We start from the raw sequence: 24,893 nt of genomic DNA, 5'->3' as shown, positions 1-24,893 counted from the left end.
GCTGGGTGAGAACACAAAGGTTCTTCCCGGCTGGGACATTTTCCCCTCTGGTTGCAGATACCCATAAACTCCATTTATAGGGAGTTGTACTAACTGTCCCTCTTTATCACCCAAGAGGAGTCATTAGGGCCCGCCCTCTGCTACCTTTGCTTTTCTTCCTTCCCTTCTCTCCACCTGCCTCACTGCGTATTAGCCACATTCCCTTTATCTCACCTCCTTTATCTTGATCTTAGAGCTGAGGACATCCCTCTCAAAGCCGGAAGGCAAGTTAATCACATGACTGTTGAGTCAAGTGGACCCTCATTTACCATCTCCTACCGCTGCGGCTTCCTAACTATGTGATCTCGGCCAAATTATTTGCTTTCTCTGCTTATCAACTTCCTCATCTATCACAAAGGAATCATACCAGGGTTTTCATAGGAATTACACAATGTGCCTCATACACGAAGGCTTCATAAAGATGAGCCATTATACAATTATAATCTGAAAGTTACACACACAGAAAACTCATTCTTCTTCCCGAAGAACTTTTCCTTTAGTCTCTGTTTCTGTTCACAGGGATAATGGACTTTGGGTTTGAGGTCACCTTGACTTTTCTCCTCACTTGTTCTGTGCAGTATCTCTGGAAGCCTTCCTTTCAGCTGCCCTGGGGTATGACATTTTTGGAGAGAAGGCCTGAAGGTCCAGGGCAAAGGAAGGGCTCAGCCCTTGGCTGAGATGGGGGCTACTCTCTTTGGGAATTGCAAGAAGGTTTACTCATTCCCATACTTTTCTTGGCAGGGGCAGGAGGGGGGAGGGGATTAGTTTGAATCCTGGTTGATTGGCCAAGATTCCCTGAAAGTGGATGTGGACCTCATTGGTTGAGCTCAAATGGACCAAACTACACTTTCTTGATTTTGCTCTTGACCTCTTACTGTCCAGAATCTGCCCTGGTACAGGTTCACGTTCCCTGGACACTGCAGGTTGTCATGGGGATCTTTCAGGGTGACATTAGCCTGAAAAGTGCAGGGGAGGTGGGGACTTCCCCATAGCCCACGTTATGCTTTGGGAAAAGTTCTATAATTGCTTCTTCTGGAGGATACAGAAGATGTGGGCACAGAGCCTAGTGGAATGCGAGCTGAGTTTTAGTTTTTACTTGGGCCAAGAGCCTTTGTGCAGGACCCAAACTACCCAACTTAAGTGTCAACCCTGGCGGTCACCCAGCAGATTCCAAGTTCCATGAAGTCATGGTTCACAGCTCTCTCATCAGGGAAGCCTCGGTGCCCAGCAAAAGGCCTGGCACAGTGTAGATACTCACTAGGTGTTGTGGAGCGTTGAATGAATTAATGAGTGACAGGTGACGTCTACTTAGGGATGCCTGGTGTAATTGGTGCCCAAGAGCTTTGATGGCAACAGAGAGGGATAGTTAAGAGGATGTGCTTTGGAGTCAGACGAAACTGTGTGGATTTTGCCCCCCCCCCCGCCTTAATTGATGCATGATCTTGACTTCCCTGGATCTCACCTTCTCCATCTTTAAAGCAGGGGCATATGAGCACCTGCCCCGTTCGTGTTGTGGTGTGGATTATCTGGCATGACTTCTGTAAAGCGCCTGTATCAGCATTTGACAACAGGTTGTGTTGTAACGGATGACCCCTGGAGAGCACTGAGGGTGGGCATTCCCCGCCTCCCTAATCCGAGTTGCTTTAGCGTTGCCATACCGTGGAATCTTTCCAGTCATTCTCACTGGGGATCTCAGATATGGATTGAGGTGGCTTGTGGTCACAATGATTGGTTCGGTCCTGGCACCCACCCCCACACACTTACCGAGGCCTCAGAACCCATCAGGCACTCAAGCATTTCGTACTTCAGTTTCCCAGAAAAGGCACGACTTCTATTGGTTAGATTACAAATATCTTCAACAATTTACTGCTTCCCATTACTGTACCCCCAGTGGCTCTTTTCTTGGTCTTGGAGATCTGCCATCATCACTGAGCTGATCTCATGCTATCAGCAAAGGCAAGGAAAACAATGGCCTCTCTGCAGGACTTTGCCCTCCCACAAGCTCCCAGGACCACAAAGCCTGCATGCTGGGGTGGAAAACTAATGTCCCTGGCTTCTGAGGATGTTCCGCTGAGAAATATAATACACACACATACTCACTGGTGTTGTGTCTGTGTTTTGAAAGCGCACAGCAGTCTGTCGCAGAGACCGTATTGGTACATTTCATCCTTCAGCAGCCTTGCAAGCGGGAATTTGTAAATGGCTCTGTAGAGGGGCTGGAAAAAAGTTGCCGGATAAATTCACGCTAGAGGGAAAAAGTGGGAGAGTTTTCGATCAGCGGCTGCATATGTGTCTTCAGGGACCTAAAGAATCTCTTGACTTTTTTAAATCTAAAAGTTTGCTATTTGACAACATCAGTTGGCCCATGCTAATTGATCAAACCATCCAGTGATTTCCTGGAGGAGGGTGTGGGGGGTTGGAGGTTGTCGAGGGGAGAGTTCATGGAATAATGGAGTGAACACGGGACTGAGGGTCAAAACACTTAGGTTTAAATCTCTGTTCTGTCCCTGATTGGTTATGGGACCGATGGATGTCACTTCATCTGTGAGTGCCTCTGTTTGTCATATGAGAGCAGCACAGGGATGTGTGGAAATCATCAGAGGTTTTGGGTTGGAGCGTGTGCCCAGCACGTGGTGGGTGGGAAGCCACGAGAGATGGAACAATACAGCCCATATTCTTATTCTACAACCAACCACTTAATGGGGTCTGGGAGACACTGTGAGGGAAGGAAACAGACAAGAGATCTGTAGACGATTTGGAGCCTTTTTCCATGGGGCTGCGGGGGGGGGGGGTGGAGCTGTCTTGATGATTCAACAAATGAGCCTGTGTTTTCCTGCCCAGACGACAGATGCATAGCAGACAGGTACTTAAAAACGTCTTCTATTAAAAATAAGCCAGTTGTGAGAGGAAGGGAGGGGAGAGGTAGACAGAGCAGAGTGCCGAGAACACACAACTTGAGTGTGGATGTAGAGGTGAGACAGTGTGAAGGGGAGAGAGCGAGCTGGCAGAGAAGAACAGTAATGCCCAGACCTGCTGGAGGGGAGAGAGGAGGACCTGTAGAGGCAGGAGCACAGGGGGAGCGGGGGAGGGGAGGGGAGCAGGGGGGCGCCTCGAGGATTGGCAGTTTAAGCTCCGGCAGAGGGAGTCTGGGTATCTCCTGCCACAGGGATACTGGAGGACAGACCCCAGGACGCCTCTGGCAAGGAGGGTAGACACAACATTTAAGGAAAAGGGGCAAAAAAAAAAAAAGCCTCAGTAATTAAAATGAATGCTATCCTAATGCCCCGACGCGTCACGATCACTCTCAGTCTACAGCTTACGTCAGGGATCGTTCGTGAGGTCTTACATCCTGCGGCTTTGCACAAATGTATAATGACACGTATCCACCCTTGCAGTATCACACAGACTAGCTTCACTGTCCTAAAAACCCCTCTGTGTTCCACCACTGATCTTTTTATTGTCTCTATGGCATCGCCTTTTCCAGAATGTCGTATAATTGGCGTCACATAGTATGCAGCCTCTTCAGATCGGCTTCTTTCACGCAGTAAGGTGCATCTCAGTTTCCTCCGTGGCCTCTCATGGCTTGACAGCCCCTTCCCTTTTTAGTGCTGCGTGACATTCCACTGTCTGGATGAGCCACGGTTCCTGCTAGGTTTTACCCCTGCCGCCGAGCAGCTTTCAATGGAAACTTTCTGACTCATTCCACGTTTCGGATAGACTCTACCCCTAGTAGCTCCAAAATAAATTGGTCTTTTTTTTTTTTAATCTTTATTTATTTTTGAGAGACGGAACATGAGCGGAAGAGGGCAGAGAGAGAGAGGGAGACACAGAATCCGAAGCAGGCTCCAGGCTCCGAGCTGTCAGCACAGAGCCTGACGCGGGGCTCGAACTCACAGACCACAAGATCCATGACCTGAGCCGAAGTCGGCCGCTTAACTGACTGAGCCACCCAGGCGCCCCAAAATAAATTGGTCTTTAGTGGGGTGGGGTGATGCTGTTCGTGATTCCAGGTGATTCCCTGATAGTTCCCTTATTAGAGAGTAAACATACACAGCATGCAAGGACAGTTTGCACCCCTCAGGAATAGGCGTGCTTGGGTAAGAGGTGCGTCATAAATGCCTGGGCAGGCACGATTTTATACATTAGAATGTGGACTTGTGCCTAATTGTCTGCAAATGGTTTCCTCTGTGTATGTTCAGCTCCCTACCCCTTCCTCAACTAGATCCTGAAGGTTAGAAGTCTTCATTCATTTGTGCATTCGGCAAACATCTATTGAGTTCCTCCTACGTGGCAGGCATTTGCTCGTTCAGGGACACAGGGGTAACTGACCCAGCGCTCGCAGCCTGAAGCGGAGACCTGTGAAGGACGATGGGCACGAGCGGAGAGGATGTGCACAGGATGCTGCCGTGCACAGAGGTGCGCTCTCTAACATGGCCCGGTTTGGTGACGGTTGGAGACCTGTGGACGCTAGAACGTAGCTAACGGGGGAGGGGAGGAAAATGTTTCAGGCGGAGTGGAGTATTCGTATAAAACAGTGACTCCCTGGTGCCCTCCGTGAGGGCCAGGCCCTCAGCACGCTCCCTGCGGGCCACCCCGAATCGATCTACAATCCACCTAAGAGCAATGGGCCCGCTACGCGCATACAGCTTCCTGGCAAGGGCCATTTGGTCTTGGCTGACTGATGCCCCTTGTGCGTACCCGTGGGACCCCCTGCCCATCCCCCTTATTGCATTCATGCTCCCTGAGGTGTGTGTTTCCCCTGCCATACCATTGACTTCATGAAGCAGGGCTGGGTCTGTCTTGTCCACTGTGGTAGCTCCCGTAACCAGTCATGTGTGTGGTTCACTGCAAGTGCTCAACAAAATATTTACACTATGAATGAATGAATGAGTCATGGCGGTAAGGAACGGGATGTTTAAAGACTCGCAAGTCCCTTAGCACCTGGATTCTCTTATATTGCTTCTGTACTCTTTTAGTATTATCTAATGTGTAGACTTTGAATATGGCTAGTATCCAATAAAGGCTTTAATTAATTTATTTATTTAAATGACTTTTTTTAATGTGTATTTATTTTTGAGAGAGAACGTGAGCAGGGGAAGGGCAGAGAGAGAGAGAGACAGAATCTGAAGCAGGCTCCAGGCTCTGAGCTGTCAGCACAGAGCCCGATGTGGGGCTCGAACCCACAAATTGTGAGATTGTGATCTGAACTGAAGTTGGGCGCTTAGCCAACTGAGCCACTTAGTCGCCCCTGATAAATACTTTTAATTAATTACGATCCATTGACTGATAGTAGCCTGGGAAAATTACACCCATGGCCTAGGCCTTATCCTGGCCCCCTTGCCTCCCTCTCCGATAATGGCATCTATATAGCAAATCATTCACTGTGGGCTGAACCCTTGAGGCTAATAATGTATTCTTTACAACATGAGAAACTGCCACTGCCTTTTATTTTAACTTTCAAAATAAAACTTAGAGGAACGATGAACTATTCTACAATTGTGGACAATATCAACACAGTGAGTAGACAGTAAGTTAAAAATACCCTCCTTGAATATGTCCTGTTCCTTCCAAACAGCTATGTTGAATGGCGGATAACTTAAGGAAGGAAACATATTATTTATTAATCAGCAACATTCAAAGACTATAGATTTGATAATATAACAGTATGGAAAAGTGTGATCTTAAGGTAGAGGGAGTGAAAGAATCCTTCGTGTTAAGCTCTGGGTCTTTTCTTTCCTTTTTATAAATCCCTAGACAAGTGACTTATTCTCTCTGAGCATTTCCTCATCTGGAAAATGAAAACAGTAATGCCTGGCCTACTTACCATACCAAGCTGTGGTGAAGATGAGATGAAATCATGGGAGTTTGGATATTTTGTGAAACACAATGTGCCGTACAAATGCAAAGAAATATTATTATTAACGGGAGCAATATACTTATGAAAGCAGAGATAGGAAACAGTAACCCTACAGGATACAAAAGTGCTAGGTTTCTAGGAATGTGCAGGTGACAGGGAAATCTACCCTCCACAACCCTCACCCCTTGACCTAGAACCCGAAGAGCAGTGAAAAGGAAGAGCCTTCTGGAAGTTAAACTGGCCAAATCTCTCTGATGGATACGCTTGGCCATCTGCACTCATAAACCAAAACAATGTGAGTATTTGACTGATGGGTTTGGGAACACTCAAACTCTCATCAAGAGGGTCTTGAGGGGCGCCTGGGTGGCTCAGTTGGTTAAGCGTCTGACTTCGGCTTGGGTCACCATCTCACGGTTTGTGAGTTCGAGCCTCGCGTCGGGCTCTGTGCTGACGGCTTGGAGCCTGTTTCAGATTCTGTGTCTCCCTCTCTCTCTCTGCCCCTCCCCGGCTCATGAGATGTCTCTCTCTGTCTCAAAAATAAACACACATTAAAAAAATAAAAAATAAAAGATGGTCTTGACGTAACCTCAGGAAGATAGGCCCGAATGTGATTGCAAATTGGGAAGGAAGAACTTACTGGTTTCTTATTCACTTTGTCATACCAACGGTGGTCTATAGGGGATTCCCAACACAATCACCTGGGGATCGTGCATGTGTGGGTGTGGTTGTTAGAACGTGCATTCTGGGGTCCATACCCCAGGAACTGTGAAACAGAATCACTGGCGATGAGGTCAGAGAACCTGTACTTTTAATACATACCCCCTGGTTCCGGAACAACTACTTTTTAAAGGCTGTTTGATAACAATCCACTCAGGGGCATCTCTTCGTCTTAAGGCAAAAGCAACTCTGGAAAGATTTCACAAGAGAAAAATAAATGACTTAAGGAGAAAACGACTTGTTTATAAAGGAAAATTAAATATGTATAGGATTGACTGTATGAAGTCATGACTACGGCTTATAAATATTTGAAAAGTACAAATCCAAGTGGTGGAATCTAGATGTTTTCTTTCAGTACCAGACGGCATAAGCAGGAATAATGGAATGATATACGTAAAGAGAACCTGGGCCAGACATCAAGGAAAACATCCTGACAGTATAAAAAAAAAAAAAGTTATAGAATCATTTCACATGGTTAAGTCAATCAGAACATCAGCCCATTCAGTGGAAAAAAACAGTTGGGCGGCATTTGATAAAAACAACCCATTGAGTGGTTAAACCTTCTCCCTCTCTCTTTAAAAGCTGTTGTTTTGCCGTCCGAAGCTTTGTTATCCTAAGTCACAGGAATCAAGATGATTCTTAATAAATGAACATGTGGCTCCTGAAAAATGTTTAGGACAGGAACTGCCCACTGGTTCTGGCTGAGGTCTAGGATAAAGGGAAGCAGAAAGTTGACAGAAAACCGAGCATTGGGATTTTGCCTTGGATCCCATCCTGGAAATGGGGTGAGCATCAAAGATACTGACATGTATTGAGAACTGACTATGTGCCAGGCCCTGTGGGTGTCCGTTTATGGAAGAGGAATTCAAGCTTAAAAGTATAAATTACCACCTGGGTGGCTCGGTCAGTTGAGCATCTGACTCTTGATTTGGGCTCAGGTCACGTTCCCAGGGTTGTGGGATCAAGCCCCGCATCGGACCCCATGCTGAGTGTGGAGCCCACTTACGATTCTTTCTCTCTCCCTCCTGCCCCTCTCCCCTGCTCACATGTTCTCTCTCTCCCTCTCTCTCTACCCTTCCCCTGCTCACTTTCTCTGCTCTCCCTCAAAATAAAGAAATAAACTTAAATAAATACGTACGTACATGCATAATAAAATAGGTAATAAAGTATAAATTGCTAGGAAATGAAAAGCCTGGGGTTTGAACTCTCATCTGTCTGACCCAAAATAGATGCTTTTCCCCAAACAGGTCTTGGGTTCAAAGCACTGTATTCCTCACTGGTATTTCTTTCCGCACCTAAAGATTGCCGAGGTGAGCTAACAAGTAACGACACATACAGATGATCAGACTGTCTCCAGGAGACCTTGATACTGGGAAGTTCTGTGAGAAATGACTCCATTCGGTTCATTTCAGGTCCCGCCGGTGTCCACGAAAACTCAGTGTTTCGGAGTGCTGGTAAAATCAGAGTGAATGGAACACCAAGTCGAAGGGGATGCCATTTGGGCAATGTTGTAGGCCAAGAGGAGGTCTCGGAGCCAGAACAATAATGCTGGAAATGAGTCCTCCTGTTTACCGCCCCTCGTCTCTTTCTTCCTCCTCCTCCTCCTCCTCTTCTTTCTCCGGCCTCATCCCCATCACCCCCACCCCTACTGCCATCAGCAGCAGCACCGCCATCATGAATTTATGAAGAAAACTGGGATATGTGTAATACGTCTTCATCAACATTACTGGCCACCACTTCCAACGTAAAGACCCGAAGCAGTGTTCTTCACTGGAATGTTCTCCCTCTCATCCCACACGAAGTAGACCGATTATGCTGACAGAAAACCAGAACGAGAGCCATCATTCCTTCCTCCAGGCTCCGCAAAAGGACAGCCGTCTACTCAACCACCTACCAAACTGCTGCTAAGGCTTCAGAATGTCTTGAAAACGAAACCAGATAAAAGAGCAGATCGGAAGGGAGCTCGGCTGTCTTCACACACCCTTGCGTGAAGACACAGAACCACTGGGGTAAAAGAAAGGAGCGCCTGGTCAGCCCAGACAGCACAGGGCCGATTTGTGTCTCCCTCCGCATCTGGGCCCGGGGACATGGTCCGAGCGGGCACCTCAGGATCTGCCTCACACATAAACACATGACGAATACAGAGCTGCCATGAAGGCTTTAGCTCCGCCGGGAGATCTCAGACTTGAGAACCTGCTGATACAAACAAGCGGAGAGGCTTGGTCTCAAGTCAGAGGCTTGTTTTTGGAAGCGGAGAGCTGACGGACAGCCATGGCTCTCCACAGTGCCCTAATTGCGCCCTTGCTGGGAGGCCTAGCGAGCCTTCTTGGGGCCCCTGGGGCTTGGAGCCAGCCCTGCTTAGGTAAGAGCTCTGCAAATGAGCCCCCTTGGGCCTGCAGACACATAAACAGCTTTCCACAGACATTCAGACACAAAGTCTGCGTTCACACGAGCAGTTCAGACCGTGAGTGCAGGAGAGGGGCTGGGCCTGAGGAGTGAGCCCAGGGCAGGGGTCCCAGGCCACCTCCTGATTTCTCAGCCAGCCTGCAGACAGGCTAGGAAGGACAGGAGACCAGAACCAGCTCCCATAGGACTTGGGGAAGGGATGTATAATCGACATATGGTCTGGGATTGCCCCAGTAAAGACAAGTTTCGCTGACACAGTAGAAGGAGAGGAAAGGGAAAGAGACTGGAGAGAAAGAAAAGAGGGAAGCGTGAAGCTACTTAAAGAGCTGAGTGAATCAGTCGGGTCATTTTTTTTTTTTTTTTTAATGTTTACTATTTTTGAGAGAGAGAAAGAGAGAGCGAATGAGCAAGTGGGGGAGGGGCAGAGAGAGAGAGTGATGGAGAATCCAAAGCAGGATCTGTGCTGTCAGCAGAGAGTCCAATGTGGGGCTCGAACTCACGAACCAGGAGATCATGACCAGAGCCCAAGTCAGACGCTCAACCGACTGAACCACCCAGGCACCCCACTCAAGTAGTTTTCAAGGTACTTACTGTTGTGAGGGGCACGGGAAGAAGGTTCTTCTTTGTCTACCCGATCCAGAATTACACTACAAATTTAAGTGGAATTAGCAAGCAATCCCCAAATACTGGGGCATCTTGATTAATAACAAAATAAAAGAAGCTGAAGGGAAAGTCTGACTGGGAAAGCATGCACTGAAAACACTTGACCGTCACTGGGGCCATGTCTCTATATTTTACACAACTAACCACATTAGTAGAGGGAGAACTATCTTACGTATGGCTGATGAGAATGTCCCCCTCCTGTGGACTGGGTTGGCTTTGTGCCTTGACTTCCCATTCTGGGCATGGCTGCCATGACACTTGCTCCTATGTCTTGCCCCAAGTCTCCCTGATGCCTTCACTTCTGCAGCATCATGGTTGCCCTCAAAAGGAGGGATTCTTCCTTCCTGGTGGGACCCCTAGCAGGATCCTTGTGTTGCTAAAAGCAATACTGACTTCTAAGCGTGCTCTCCAAAAGATCTCTTCTTCCAGCATGGCCGCCTTCCAGCCCATCCTTGTGTCTTCTGGTCTTACCAGTCAAGCCCGTAAGGGGAAAGGAGCGTCAGACCTTCCTGGTTCCATTAAAGAACAGAGAGGGGGTGGGGGTAAGGATGGAATGGAACATGAGAGAAACACGTAACGAATCCATAGTTATCATCCAGCATCCTGCCAGCTGCCCCAAGGAATTTTGCATTTTCTCATTCTAAAATTTTACCATCATCTGTCGCTTAATACAAAACAGGCACAGCAGTTAAAGTGAGTTCGAAAATTCAAAACCCATTCTTCTACGGAGTTCACGAGAACACAGCCATGTTCCCGCAGGCAAAGGAACACCCCCCGCCCCACAATAATCGGAGACAAAAACTCTTCAGGCGAGGAGGTTACTTTGGTGGCAAACAGGGTAATCTGTTACTCTAGCAAGATCATACCTTCCCGGGATCCAGCGAGGCAGATAGGACGATGCAGTGAAAAGAGCACAGCATTTGGGGTTCAGCAAGTTTGGACCCCAGGTCTTCTTCCTACAGGACATGTAACATTCGGTAAACTAGTTAAATTCCCCGAACTTCGGTTTCCGTAGCCAGAGAAAGATAGGGATGATACCTATTGCGGGGTTATCCTAAGGCTTATATAAAATAATGTATGGCACTCGGATATAGCTTCTGACCTGACAGCCGTCTTCCCTTTACAGATAAGAACTGGCCCATGTTGAGAGCCTACTTTGTGCTGCTCACTGGCCGCAGGCTCTGGCCACATCAGTGACAGCTACTGTGTACCGAGAACATAAAATGTGGCGGTCAGGTGCCTTACGACTTCACTGGTGATCCTTCCCATAGTGGCTTTGCACAGGAACGTATCGTTACCTTCATTCTACGGATGAAGTAAACAGAGGCCCAAGTGTTCATCGAACATCCTTCTAACATTTGAGCCGCTCTTTGGCTGGTCCCCCAGCCACTTTCCAGATCATGAGGATTCCTTGAGGATTACTTGCTTATCTTGGATTTAGGGTTGCCAGATTTAGCAAATGAAAATAGCGGATGCCTCATTAAATGGGAATTTCAGGTAAACAACAAATAAAATTTTAGCGTAGGTATGTCCCGGGCGACCTTTGGGATATACTTACACTAAAAAGAGATTCAGGCATTCCCATGAGTTGCACGTACAGCGTTCTCCTTGCTCTAGTAAGAATGACCACATTTAGACACACTGGGCTGTGTTTTTCCACATCCTGACAAATAGTGTCTACCCTACGAGCTGTGCTCCTGGCACATTCTCTAACTCAGAGGCGTCAAGCACCCGCCAGGGTGGCTCTGTAATGACCGCCAATCAGAAAATGCCAAATGTCATACGGCTTCACTCATATGTGGAATTCAAGAAACAAAACAGATGAACGTAGGAGAAGGGAAGAAAAAATAAAAATAAGATAAAAACAGAGACGGAGGGGCGCCTGGGTGGCGCAGTCGGTTAAGTGTCCGACTTCAGCCAGGTCACGATCTCGCGGTCCGGGAGTTCGAGCCCCGCGTCGGGCTCTGGGCTGATGGCTTGGAGCCTGGAGCCTGTTTCCGATTCTGTGTCTCCCTTTCTCTCTGCCCCTCCCCCGTTCATGCTCTGTCTCTCTCTGTCCCAAAAATAAATAAAAACGCTGGGGAAAAAAAAATTTTTTTTTAAATAAATAAAAAAAAAATAAGAAAAAAACAGAGACGGAGGCAAACCACAAGAGACTCTTAAATACAGGGAACAAACTGAGGGTTGCTGGAAGGGACTTGGGAGGAGGGTGGGGTATATGGGTGGTGGGCATTAAGGAGGACACTTGTTGGGATCAGCCCTTGGTGTTATACGTAAGTGATGAATCACTAAATTCTACTCCTGGAAAAAAAAAATGACCATATGTGCATTTTCACTAAAAAAATGAGCCCCTCTGCATTTATTTCTGCTGAGACCTGTAAATATTTTATTTGCTGCCGCTGCTCCGTTAAAACCCCCAATTTCACCATGCTTGCGCTGGCAAATGTTTGAAGTGTTCAATTTTAAAACACCTCCAGCTCACTTTTAATTAGATATTTAACTTACTTGGCCGCTAGCCAATGATTCCAGGATATTTGTTTCTGGCTTGATGAGAACGGCAAAGGGACCGTTTGTGCACAGAATAGCTCACTGGTTGTCTTTGTTTTCAGTGATGACTTTGCTCTCCAATGCCAAGGGCGTTCGCTGCCCAGCAGGTTCCATCTCAGCCTCCAGTGGAAGCTGTTGTGATGCTCCCCTTCTATTTTGATGATGCCCCTAGAAACACCAAAGATGGGACAGCAGAGGACACAGCAGGCCGGGGAGTTGAGGAAATTGAGACCGAGTGTTGAAGGACTATACTTGAAAACTTGAAGATGTTGGAGCCGGTCCCTGGGTTGCCTTGGGGAAGCGGCAGGCCAGGGAGAAGGGTCAGGCTGCCCTTTGCCTATGCCCGGGGAGAAGGTGTGGAGAATTTTAGCCCAGGTTGCCCCATTATGGGGCCCTCATGGTCCCAGATGCTCCCATTTACTTTCTTTTCTGCAGGAAAACAAGAGGAAGGGATTCCTGCATCCATACTCCCACCAAACTCAGTTACGTAGGGCGGACCCTTTCCACCCATGAAGCTTACATCCCCCGATCTTGGTAAATTCTCAAACCTGCAAAGACATTCCTAGACTGTTACTGTGCTTAATTATTTCACTTTCTCCCACTTCAGGGCTACCTTTCAGCTTTTCTAGACAGGTCTTTGTAGAGATCGACTAACCACTTATTTGTAGGCCTTGTTCGGAGCCTGGACTTGTTCAAGGTGAACAAGGTGCCACCTTGGTGCCCTCCATAATTTGATTACGGCTCCGATTTGGAGGAATGAATGGTTTTTTTTTTTAATGTTTCTTTATTTTGAGAAAGGGAGAGAGAGTGCACACACACACGAGCAGGGGAGGGGCAGAGAGAGAGGGAGAGAGAGAATCCCAAGCAGGTTCCCCAAAGTCAGTGCAGGGCCCTACATGGGGCCCGAACCCAGGAACCACGAGCTCGTGACCTGAGCTGAGATCAAGAGTGGACCTCCTAACCCACTGAGCCACCCAGGCGCTCTAGAACAAACGATTTTTTTTTTTTTTAAATCTCTTTGCTTCCATCATTGGCACCAGCTGTCGGCATTCGTGTGGTGTTCCTTTTTCATAGAGACACGTGAGTTTTTGTCATTTCTGAGAGGTTCTATGGGAACAGCAGCAAATAGAGGGTAAGAGACCTGCGATGTGATTCAGGTCCCTAGCAGCTGGCTCGGCTCACTCACTAACCAAGGGACCGGTGCTCGTCGATGAACTTCTGAGTAGTTCCCGTGACTCAGCTTTGTGACTCAACACAATTAGAAATTACGACCCGGTAGAGATGTCCAGACAAACAGCTCATATGAAGTCCAGGAAAGCCAATTCCAAGTGCCCGGAATTGCCTTGTGTAGTTCTGTATCCCTGACTTGGCTAGAACTGGCCATTTACCAAATGACCGCTTTATCACAGTCCCGTGCTGTATGGTGAAAAGGCAGGTGAGGCTATGGTTGGTAATAATTCTAACCCCAGCACTGTTGCCAAGCACCTATCCTGTGCCAAGGGCTGTCCATTAGACTCTGCCTAGCGGTTAGGGCAAAACTCCTGGGATTTGAACCCTGCCTCTGCAGCCCGCCAGCTGGATGACCTTGAGAAAGTTACTCCATGTCTCTGTGACTCCATGTCCTCGGCGCTTAAAACAGAGCCTGGCACGCAGTGGGTGCCGCGTGTCCGGGACTAAGCGTTCACAACTAGTTCAGGTATCCATCCGGGTGGGGGCTTTGGGTGGGTTGCCTCTAGAGAAAAGGCAGAGGCACCTGACAAGACGTCTCCCTTCTGGACCGCCTTAGCAGCTCTGCGTTACTTTCTGCCCTTTCTTCAAGCAGACAGCCGCTACAGGCTTAATTAGGGACCAAGATGCCAGGTTGGATCTTGAGGGGAGTAACTGATCTTCAGTAACGATAGAGAGCTGGCTGAAGTTTATTTACTCTTGTGGACAGCCAGCGGAAGCTGGGCCAGGCCAGTCGCTCAGAGGCTAACCGGTCGGGTTCCCTGGGTCCGGTTGGCCCTCGATGTTTCTGAGTCCCGGAAATACAACCACTGAGGGATGGGGGGAGACACAGGCAGAGCTGGAGGGTGGCTTCTCCCTGAGGGGGGGGCCTGGAAGGAAGGTGTAAGGCGCACAGAGGTAGGAAGCAGCACAGAGGGGGTCATGAGTTTTCCGCTGTGGACCTCGGCGTCCAGATTAGCCCTGATCTTAGAGTCTCTTGGGGTCTGAAGGTCCAGGACGGCTGGAGGCTGCGTCGGGAGGCCCATCTCTCCAGACGTGACCTCCACAGGGTCCAGTGCTCACCTTCCGCATGTGGGGTGGGGACCCAGGGTTCCAACATCTCAGTACACAGGTCCCTTCGGCAATGGACCCGAAAGCTGACTGCTGACTTTTTGAAACGGGCATCAGAGGGAGCTGAGCTGTAGGGGTGGCGATGCTGTCCTTGACTGCTAGGGGCTGGAGCGGGGACTCTGTCAGCTGAGCTGACATCCCTTAAGAAGACCAGCCGGCTGGGCTTTGGCAATTTGCCAAATCACGGGAGCCAGAAGCAGATAAAGATCCTGGGTACAAAATCAGGAATTTGAGAACTAGAGATGAGGGCAAACGCCAAGTGGGCTGGGTGTCAGGAGAGGGTTTGCTCGTCAAGGGAGGACAGTGTGGCTCGCGGACGGGTCAGCGGAGCTCTGGCCAAGAGCCTCAGGCCGGCGGTCTCCTGGGCTCAGCCACTCCGCTGTCCTGCTGCGTTCCTCCGTTCGTGTGGCCCGGCCTGAGAGGAAGAGAGGTGGCCCCCTGGGCTTTCGAGCCCAACCGTAACTATTCGAATCCTCAAGCAGGTCTGTTTCTCCAAAGTCTCCTGCACCTGAAGGAATAGGGGTTTTAGATGCCCCCCTCCCTTCCTGTGCTGTAGCCGCGATCACATTTGGCAGAGGAGCGACGATTGTCGGCCACGCTCCGGGTGCGGGGACGGTGTCTTCAGACCCTCTCTGGTCAGTGACCTGCCGAAAGCCTCCCCGCCGAGTTGGTTCCTCTTGGGTGATGGGCAGAGCACCCCAAGCAACCTTGTGATGGGCTGGAGTCAGCAGGAAGAATAGAACCTGCTGGAAGGTGGGGTCCGTTGACTCCCTTTCTTCACAGCTCCCAGACTGATGGCAAGTGCCTGGGTGGAAGGACAGGCCGCTGGCTGCCTGTTCAGACGGGCGCATCAGAGCACGGGGCCTGACCGCTCAGAACAGTTCGTCTTTTTACGATGGAGCATGACCCTAACGATTTAAAAACGATAGCACTGGCCTGGAAATAGTAGAACAGTGACACAACACGGGCATCAAATTGGTCTTCGGAGTTTTTCGCACGGGAGGCAGATTTTGAAGTGAACTTACTCTGTTCCTGTCGGAGCTCACCTATATGCTTCTGCGCCAGAGGGAGAGTTTGCTGTTCCCGGCTGAACCCCTGTGCTCTGCAGGCCTTCAAGGGAGCCTTGCCTTGTTAGACTCTGGCAGGGTCAGGGGTACCTGCTGGGCGGGCCCCACGGCCATCTGCACCCCGAAACACTGCAGACTCTGGACACGGAACTGTTCTCTATTCTCTCGGGAACACGTAGGGTGACCTCCAGGGCCTGTCCCGGCATCAGGCTGTTCCTGGAAGGGATGAGGTCACAGAGGGTTGGGATTCCAAGGGCCCTGCCCCAGCTGCACCCTGCCTGCCATCGGCTCAAGTGCCCGTGCGGTGCTGATGGGAACACGCAGCTGGGAGGCATTTGTTGTGGAAACAGAGTCACAGATGGCCACACGTTCCAACCCGCTGGGCTGTTCTCCTCGCTCAATTTTCACAGGGGCGAGGGTAGAGTAGTTGGCGCTATAAATAAGCTGTCCTGAGTAGCCGCTGTCCAATTTACTGGCTTTGTGAGTGTGACACATTGGCTCAGAGGAATGGCAGGGTCTCCCTGAAGAGAACGGCTGAAGACCTTTCCCCTCGCCCCTTGGTCGTGCAGAGGCACATCTGGTAACAGCCACCAGCCTTACCCATTCTCGTTGGCCACACTTGTTCAAAGTACTAATATCGTTTTGAAACAGCTCCCAACTCAGAGATAGATCATGAAGCCCTACCGGCTCCGGGCAGCCTTGGCTGGGGTGGGGGTGGGGGGTTGGTTCATAAGTGCTCCTGTATTCTAGATGTACCCAGGCCCCTTCCTGTCCTGCCATCATGTGACCCTGTGATGCTCCCTTTTCTTCAACTTGTCCCTACATACCGGCAATTCCGGGGCGAGCCGTTGGGCCAAACTTCCAGGCAGTGGGAGGAGAGGAGGCTGGTATTGAAAGTCCCGAGCAGCTACCCCTGCAGAAGAGAACTTGGAAGTATCTCACAAGATTACGTATGCACTGACCCTTTGACCCAGCGATCTCACCTCTAAAATTCTATCCCAGGGGCGCCTGGGTAGCTCAGTTGGTTAAGCACCCGACCTTGGCTCAGGTCATGATCTCACGGTTCATGAGTTTGAGCCCCACATTGGGCTCTGTGCAGACAGTGTGGAGCCGACTTGGGATTCTCTCTCTCTCCCTCGCTCTCTGCCCCTCCCCCACTTGTGCGCACATGCGTGCACACACACACTCTCTCTCAAAATAAATAAATAAACCTTTGAAAACTAAAACTCTATCCCAAAGACATGTTGTAAGGATATAACAAGATGATGCTCAAGGCTGTATGTTGAATCAGTGTTTAGAGAGCAAAGGACTGAAAAGTAACCAAATGTCTATCAATAGGGAAATGATTGAATAAACTATGGTATATCCATACAGTGGAGTATTATACAACTGTAAAAAAGGCACGAAGGACAATTCCATATACTGCTATGCTGTTATCTCCAAGATCCAGTGTTAGATTAAGTTGGAAAAAGATGTAATGCATTTTTTTAATCTAAGAAAGGGGGGGATACAAATATTTACACATATGTGCTTCTTTTTAATTTTTAATTTTTTCTAAGAGAGAGCATGAGTGGGGGAGAAGGGCAGAGGGAGAGAGAGAATCTAAAGTAGGCTCCAGGCTCAGTGTAGAGCCTAATGTGGGGCTCAGTCCCACAACCCTGGGATTGTGACCTGAGCCAAAATCAAGAGCCGAAATCAAGGACGCTCAACCAACTGGGCCATCCAGGCACCCCACATATTCTTTAAATGGTCTCTATTGCGCCTCGTTCATAAGAGATGCCCAAAAAAGTGCTTGTTGAGTGTATGCGCAGAACAGAATACGCTGATGAGAAATCAGCCCCACCATGGTTTCGCCATTGATCCTAGTTCTAATGGCCTGCAGAAACACAGAGCAAGCCTTCTTCCTCTTCTGTGTACCCTCTACCCAGCCTTCAACTATTTGAACGCAGAATATTCTCTTTTCTGGCAGTCCCCATACCTATTCCTCATGATAAGTCACTAAGACCGCCTCTCAATCCTGGTGTTTTCCTCTGAACAAGCTCCAGCTTTTCTAGAGCTGGTAAGGAAGACACAAACTAAGTAGGGACCGTTGCTTCAGCGCTGTCTCCAGAATACAAATATGTAAGGATGTTATCTGAGAAGACTAACCCTTTAATTTATGGTCACCAAAGGTCATTTCAACTTACCTATTTCTCTTATTCATCCATCCATCCATCCATCCCTCTTTATTCATTTATTTGACACCTGTTCCTTGCCAGCCACTAGGCCAGCTCTTGGGCATACAAAAGTAAATAAGGCCAGCTCCATTTAACATAGTATGATTGTTGGAAAACCTTTAAACATTGGAGAAGCCAAGGGGGAAAAAAAAAAGCTTTGAGATACTGGCACTGGTACTTTTTTCTGTGAAATCTTGGGCATGTTATTTAACCTCTCTGAACTTCAGGTTTTTACTTACAAAATGGTGGTAGCAACAACTACCCCAAAGGATTGTTGTAAGGATTAATGATATAATGTCTGTAAAGTGCTTATTATAACGGCTGGAACATAGTAGTTGCTCAGTTAATATTCTTTCCCTTACGTCACAGTTTGTCTGCAAGAATGTGTGTTGCGGGGGGGAGCATGGGTTAATTTTGGTGGGGGTGGGTAGGGATTTGGAAAAATCTGGAACGTGGGGGTGCCATGTGGGGTGGAGCATTTTGGCAGCCGGAGCAGCGCGTGGGTTTTGGGCACTGACCAGGGTGAAGGCAGAGAGTGAAAGCTGCCAAGGGTGAGTTTGTGTGTTGAGGTTGTGTGGGAAGGAAGGCGGCTGAAGAGTACCTTCGCCATGTTGCTTGAGACCCGGCTGTGTTCTGTGAGCAGTAAACAAGGATTGTTTGTTTTGATGAAAATAACCAGCCATGGGTGCTCTGGGTCTCTGTGTTTGTTTGTTTGTTTTCACATCACTTCAGAACTTATTTGATCTCTGTTTGATTGAGCATGGGTGGCAGATGAAACATGAGATCTAAAATACTGTATTGTGACTAGTGAGTGGCCATGTAAGCAGGGCCCTAGATGTCCTTTCGGGGCAGGTCACAGTTTAGGGTGGCCTCACAAGAAGGCTCTGAGGATCTGGGAGGCCACAGTGGGCCTGAGCCCGGAAAAGGAGCCTCTCTGTGACATTCCTGCAGAATGGATGAAGAGGAAGGGAGTGTGCTCCTCCTTCGGTGCCAGGAGGAAGGAACTGAGACTCTTTGGCCATGGCCTCAAGTGGACCTCCGCTAAGGAGGGAGGCGCAGGGCAGGAGAAGGCTGTGAGGGAACCTGCTGGCTTCCCCTCGGCGCACAACACTCCCCAGCCCCTCGTTCCACAGGAAGACGTTCTCGGGGAAGGTCTCTGCCTTGGCCTTGCTTCCTAACCCCGCCTCCTCACACAAAGGCTCTCAGCATCTGGACCCTCCCAGCTTTGAATCTGGGCTTGAGCTTCTCATCCCGCTCTGTCTGGGCCTGGGGTTTGGTCCAGGCCTGCCAATTCCATTTCTGACTATATTAAAGACTCCTCCCTCTGGAATTGCTTCGTGTAGTGATAACAGCAGTTGGGGGGGAGGGTGGTGTGGGTGGCGGAGGAGAATGGAAGAGAAGGAAATGTAAGTGGTTTTCTCCCACTAGGAGTTGGTGGGCGGGGGCAGGGATCGATCATGTCCAGCCTGGGCTTTGAAGATACATGGCAGGGGCCCGGACTCCGGCCCTGTCTGGGCACACAGACCAGACATCTACATTTGGCCTCTGGTTTTGCTTCCTTGGCCTCCCTTTCCTTTCTGTCCCCCTCCCCGATTTCAGCGGCTCCTGCCCTGTTTGCCTACACTGAGGGCCGAACCCAAGCAAGCAACCAAATAAAGTTGGTGCAGTGGCCTGGATGGAGGACTCTCCAGGGAGAAGAGAGGGCTGTCCTCCGGCAGCCTGGCTGGAGAAGTCCGCAGGATGCTGCTCACTACAAACCCCACACGGAATCTCCAGAACCTGCTGCCTAGTGAATCCGACGTGATGGAAGGATGCTTCTTTGGCCTGAAAGCAGGTTGTGGGAGCCTTTGTGTCTACACAGCCACGATGGATTCCTGCCCCCTCCAAGGGGGGAGAGAACCGCTTCTCTTTCCTTCTCTTCCATTCCTCTCCCCACACTGCTATCCCCACATGAGGTGGAGGGATCTGAATTCAGCTCATCTCAAAGCAATTTGAAATGACACATGCAAGTTCAAAGTACTCTGCAGGCTGCCCTCGACGACTTCCCAGAAACCAGCACCCCTCCGAGGTCATTAACACGGGCACTGGGTGGGCCTCCCAGGCAACGTTTACATAATTCATGGACTCAAGTCTCGAGTGAAGGGAGAAACAAGAAGGGTCACATGGCTTCACAGTGTTGAACTTGGAAAGTGGAGTTTTCATCTCCATTGACCTGTTTCCCCATCTGCCAGGTGGGGCAGGTTTTATAGCAGGACAAATGGGTTAAATAAGATGAGGGTTAAGTATGGAGCATAGGGAGCATCTGCTTCATAAACGTGGCTGCTGAAGGGGCACCTGGGTGGCTCAGTCGGTTAAGCATCCAACTTCAGCTCAGGTCACGATCTCGTAGTTTGTCAGTTCATAGCCCCGCATTGGGCTCTGTGCTGACAGCTCAGAGCCTGGAGCCTGCTTCTGTGTCTCCCTCTCTTTCTGCCCCTAACCTACTCTCATTCTGTCTCTGTCTCTCTCAAAAATAAGTACACATTTAAAAAAAACTAAAAAAAATTTTTTAATATATTCATATAAGTTTAAAAAAATAAAAAATAAATAAAGTACAAAGTGTTGGTGGCACCTGGGTGGCTCAGTCAGTTAAGCATCTGACTTTGGCTCAGATCATGATCTCACGGTCTGTGAGTTCGAGCCCCGTGTCAAGGCTCTGTGCTGACAGCTCGGAGCCTGGAGCCTCCTTCTGCTTCTGTGTCTCCCTTTCTTTCTGCTCCTAACCCACTCGCATTCTGTCTCTGTCTCTCTCAAAAATAAATACACATTTAAAAAAACTAAAAAAAAAATTTTTAACATATTCGTATAAGTTTAAAAAAATAAAAAATAAATAAAGTACAAAATGTTGGTGGTGCCTGGGTGGCTCAGTCGGTTAAGCATCTGACTTTGGCTCAGATCATGATCTCACGGTCTGTGAGTTCGAGCCCCGCGTCAAGGCTCTGTGCTGACAGCTCGGAGCCTGGAGCCTGCTTAGGATTCTATGTCTCCCTATCCCTCTCTCTCTGCCCCTCCCCTGCTCACGCTCTGCCTCCCTCTTTCAAAAATAGATAGACATCAAAATAAATAAATAAACCAAAAAATGTGGCTGCTGGAGTCATAATTACTATTATGGCCCACAGCCAGTGGAGCATGGCACCATGGCATCATCAGTAAAGGGACTGGACCCCGTTAGCTTGAAGCTTTGGTTTTTCTCCATTCCTCCTCTGTCAAGTCCCCTTTAAGGTGCTCTCCTTTATGGCCTAGGACAGTCACACTGGTTCAGAGTCAGCCTTCCTCCCGGTTGGTTGTTTTCAGAACCAGTGTCAGCCCTGAGGAAGACTTAGCTCTGGGTTCAAATCCTGCCTCTGCCTCTGTGTGACCAATGGGGGCAAATTACTTCCCTCCCTGACTCTTACTTCTCTACCTGTAAAACTCCTATCTCATAGGACTGTTGTAAGCGTTACGTGAAAGAAGCATCTGTAAAGAGGTTAACACAGAGCTAGTTTGGCACAGAGCAAGTGCTCGTTGAGTAGCCATTAGAATTAATTATCATCTTAGAGAGCTGGAAGTCTTAAGAGAGGGGGAGGATTCGGGGCGCCTGGGTAGCTCAGTCGGTTGACCGTCCGACTTCAGCTCGGGTCATGATCTCACAGTCTGTGAGTTCGAGCCCCGCGTCGGGCTCTGTGCTGACAGCTCGGAGCCCGCGTCTGTGGTCTTTGGCCTGCAAATTCACTCCATCTAAACCCTCCTTGCCCTGGTTTCTGTTTTCTGGAGAATTTCCTTGGTGTTTAAGTCCCCGGCACATCTCGTTGGAGTAGGTATGAATACTCCCATTTTGCAGACAAGAAAACTGAGATTCACACATGTAGAGCGATTCAGGCCCCGTTTCCGGTGATATGAGAGCCAGGACCTCAGTCCTCTCCCTGCCACAGGCAGTGCCACACAGGTGCTCCACTCGCGCCGTCTCCTGGGCCACTCCCCTGCGCCCCTGACCCAGAGCGGCCCTCAGGCGGATGAGGTCCCACCTTCCAAAGGCTCCACCTTGCCACCAGACTAACACTTTGGGAACCTCACAACTGACAAGTCCGAGACGTTATGATTATGAAAAATTGCAGGGTCCCACTGGGATATTCACGTATTAAGTCCTCGAGCTGTTCTGTTTGTACAACAGGGAACTTGTCAACCGCTGAGCACTTCTGTGTCTCTTGACAAAATTCTTGACGCCGCTATATATCTCATTCCTTCATCTTTTGCCCTCTGGTCTCTCTTTCTCTCTCTCTTCTATTTTCTAGGCAGAGCAAACGGAGCTTCCGAACTGACAAGATCCTCATGTAATAAATGGTGGAGCAGATTAGTCGCGACAGGGCTCAGATGTGAACCGATTTTCCTGCAGGCTGAGACTCCTGCTTAAGATCCACTGGGGGTTATTAGCGGAGCCTGTAAGATGTTGGCTATGCAGAGTGATGTGATATGTCGGCGGTGCGGGAATATCAATGCTCGGCCCGAATTCAGTGGAGAGAGGCAGAGCCGAGGATGCTTGGGGGGTGGGGAGGGACACCTGATTCTCGGCCCCCACTTGACCAACGGCAGAGTTCACTGCACAGCGTCGGGTGTGGGTGTCTGGCCGGCAGAGGGAGGCACAGATGTGGAGTGGGCCAGGAGGGGCTGCTTTGAAGACTGTGCCTGGGGGGTGGGGGTGGGGGTGAGCATTTCATCTTCGTTCACTGTTCACCGGAAACATCCGACTTCACGTACCAACACTGAGTGCTTCCTCTGTGCTGGGCAACCCCTCTCTCCGAACATCACAGCACCTGCCGCTTATCTTAAGCACCCATTTCATTCTTCCTGGCGTGATAGCCAGCTTTTTATAATCTTCCGCTGGGTTTTAAGTTTCTTGAGATCAGAGACTCTGTCTGACTCATCCCTGGCCTTTGAGCCTTGCAAGAATAAGTACCTAGCATGCATTTGCTGAATAAATGAATTAATGAATCAAGGAACCAGTCAATTGCTTAGTAAGTATTTATGGACTATGTACTCTAATAGAGTTTTGGCAGGATAATCCGTTTTCTGTGCTGGAAGCTCCTAGGCAGGGTCCTCCTGATAAAGAGACCATCCTTCTTTATTACTTGACTGTCTCTTAACGTGGTTGAAACTTGTAGGCGTAATACGTGAGGGGCTAAGGCAAAGTGATTATAATTTGGTGGGTGGGATTGAGTCCCTATGCTGTGGTTGAGATGTAAAAGCTTCATTTTCTTCTAGCTAAATGTTTTTGAGAGTTTGGGGAGTTGTTTGTGCCTGGGCAGTCCGGTCGCTGAATAACTGGCCATTCTCCTTAAGAATCAAGAAGAAACCCAACGAGAGATGACCAATGTGACTGTTTTCTGGCACAGGAGGAAGCTTCAGACACCTCTTTACTGGTGCGGACTTGCTTAGGTTGGGTCAGTCTTAGGAAGTTCGGCTCTTTCCCCTCCTCGGAAGGATCTGGTTTTCCTGGGTGAGACTCAGAAAGGTAAGTGATCTCTTTCTTGGCCTGGTTCGGTAAGAGCAGATTGATAGAGAAGCGTTGTGTATTCTCAATAGGAAGAAAAGTAAAAGGAGTAAACACACCCTCCCCCTTTTCTCTCCATCTGTTTCTTCATCTAGCCCATATCCCTTCGCTGGGCCCCGGCTGAGAGCATGGGGAAGGTGCTGGGGACACTCGGATCTTGTCCCCAAGTAGCTCACAGTCTAGCTGGGGAGAGAGAGATGTCAATAAAGGATCGGTAGTTCGGACGTCAAACATCAAAAACAGCAGGTTGAACCAGGCCGAGTGACCACGGGAAGGGTGCAGGACAAGCTCGAAGGGAGGGTAGCCACAAAGGCTTCCTGGAGGCAGTGTCATGTGAGCTGAGGTGGTACAGTTTGATGGGTTTTCACAAACTGGAATGAACCGTGGAACCAGCACTCAGATCAAGAAACACGACCAGCACCCTGGAAGGCTCGCTCACGTCCACTCCTCTCTCTCTCCCTGGCCCCAAGGGGTAGCCAGTCTCCTGGCTCCTAAAGCATAGATTAGTTTGGCCCATTTGAACTTTTTATAAATGGAACATGCTGCCTAACCCCCCTGGTAGCTGAGACAGAGCTGGGAGAATAAACAGGAATTCATCAGAGGGCCAGGCAGGGAAGGGCATTGTGGGAGGGTGGGTAGTATACTCAGAGCTGGACCTAACACTGCGTGTGAAAACCGTCAGCCTTCAGCACTGCTGGAGCATAAAATTCAAGGGGCGGGGGCGCCTGGGTGGCTCCGTTGGTTAAGCATCTGACTTCTTTTTAAAAAAAATTTTTTTAAATGTTTATTTATTTTTGAGACAGAGACAGAGCACGAATGGGGGAGGGTCAGAGAGAGAGGGAGACACAGAATCGGAAGCAGGCTCCAGTCTCTGAGCTGTCAGCACAGAGCCTGATGTGGGGCTCGAACTCACGGACCGCGAGATCATGACCTGAGGTGAAGTCGGACGCTCAACCAGTGGAGCCACCCAGGCGCCCCAAGCATTTGACTTCTTGGTTTCAGCTTAGGTCATGATCTCATGGTTCGTGAGTTCGAGACCCGTGTTGGGCTCTGGGCTTACAATGCAGAGCCTGCTTGGGATTCTCTCTCCCTCTCTCTCTGCCTCTCCCCTGCTCATGCGCGCGCGCGCACACACACACACACGCACACCACGCTGTCTCTCAAAATAAGTAACTGAACTTTAATAAACATTCAATGGGCAAAGAGGCATGGAGTGATACTGGAGAGGAAGGGGGAGATAGACCATGGAGGGTTTTCCATACCATGCAGAGGAGCTGGGTTTTTAGCCTGAGAACCTGTGATCCCCAAATCTGGCTGACCATCAAAGTCTCCCAGGCAACATGTAAGGCACACAGATCCCAGGACCCACCATCAGAGATTTGAGATCCTTAAAGTTCCTCTCTAATGATTCTCATAATTAGCTAAGTTTGGAGGCCACTTTATAGAGAGAATGGGGAGCCACTGAATGGTTCTAAGCA

General features: G+C 49.2%; 1 long non-coding RNA gene across 1 annotated transcript in view; it reads left to right on the top strand.

Moving 5' to 3' along the window:
- Positions 1-22,861, top strand: part of LOC122480995 — a 29,923-nt gene extending 7,062 nt beyond the window's left edge. The window contains exon 3 of the long non-coding RNA XR_006296724.1: positions 22,160-22,861. This is a non-coding gene — a long non-coding RNA (uncharacterized LOC122480995). The remainder of the gene's footprint in view (positions 1-22,159) is intronic.
- The last annotated feature ends 2,032 nt before the right edge of the window (positions 22,862-24,893 follow it).

The sequence above is a fragment of the Prionailurus bengalensis genome, chromosome C1 (assembly GCF_016509475.1).
Source record: "Prionailurus bengalensis isolate Pbe53 chromosome C1, Fcat_Pben_1.1_paternal_pri, whole genome shotgun sequence".
Lineage (NCBI taxonomy): Eukaryota > Metazoa > Chordata > Mammalia > Carnivora > Felidae > Prionailurus > Prionailurus bengalensis.
This window is presented reverse-complemented; position numbering and strand designations above follow the sequence as displayed.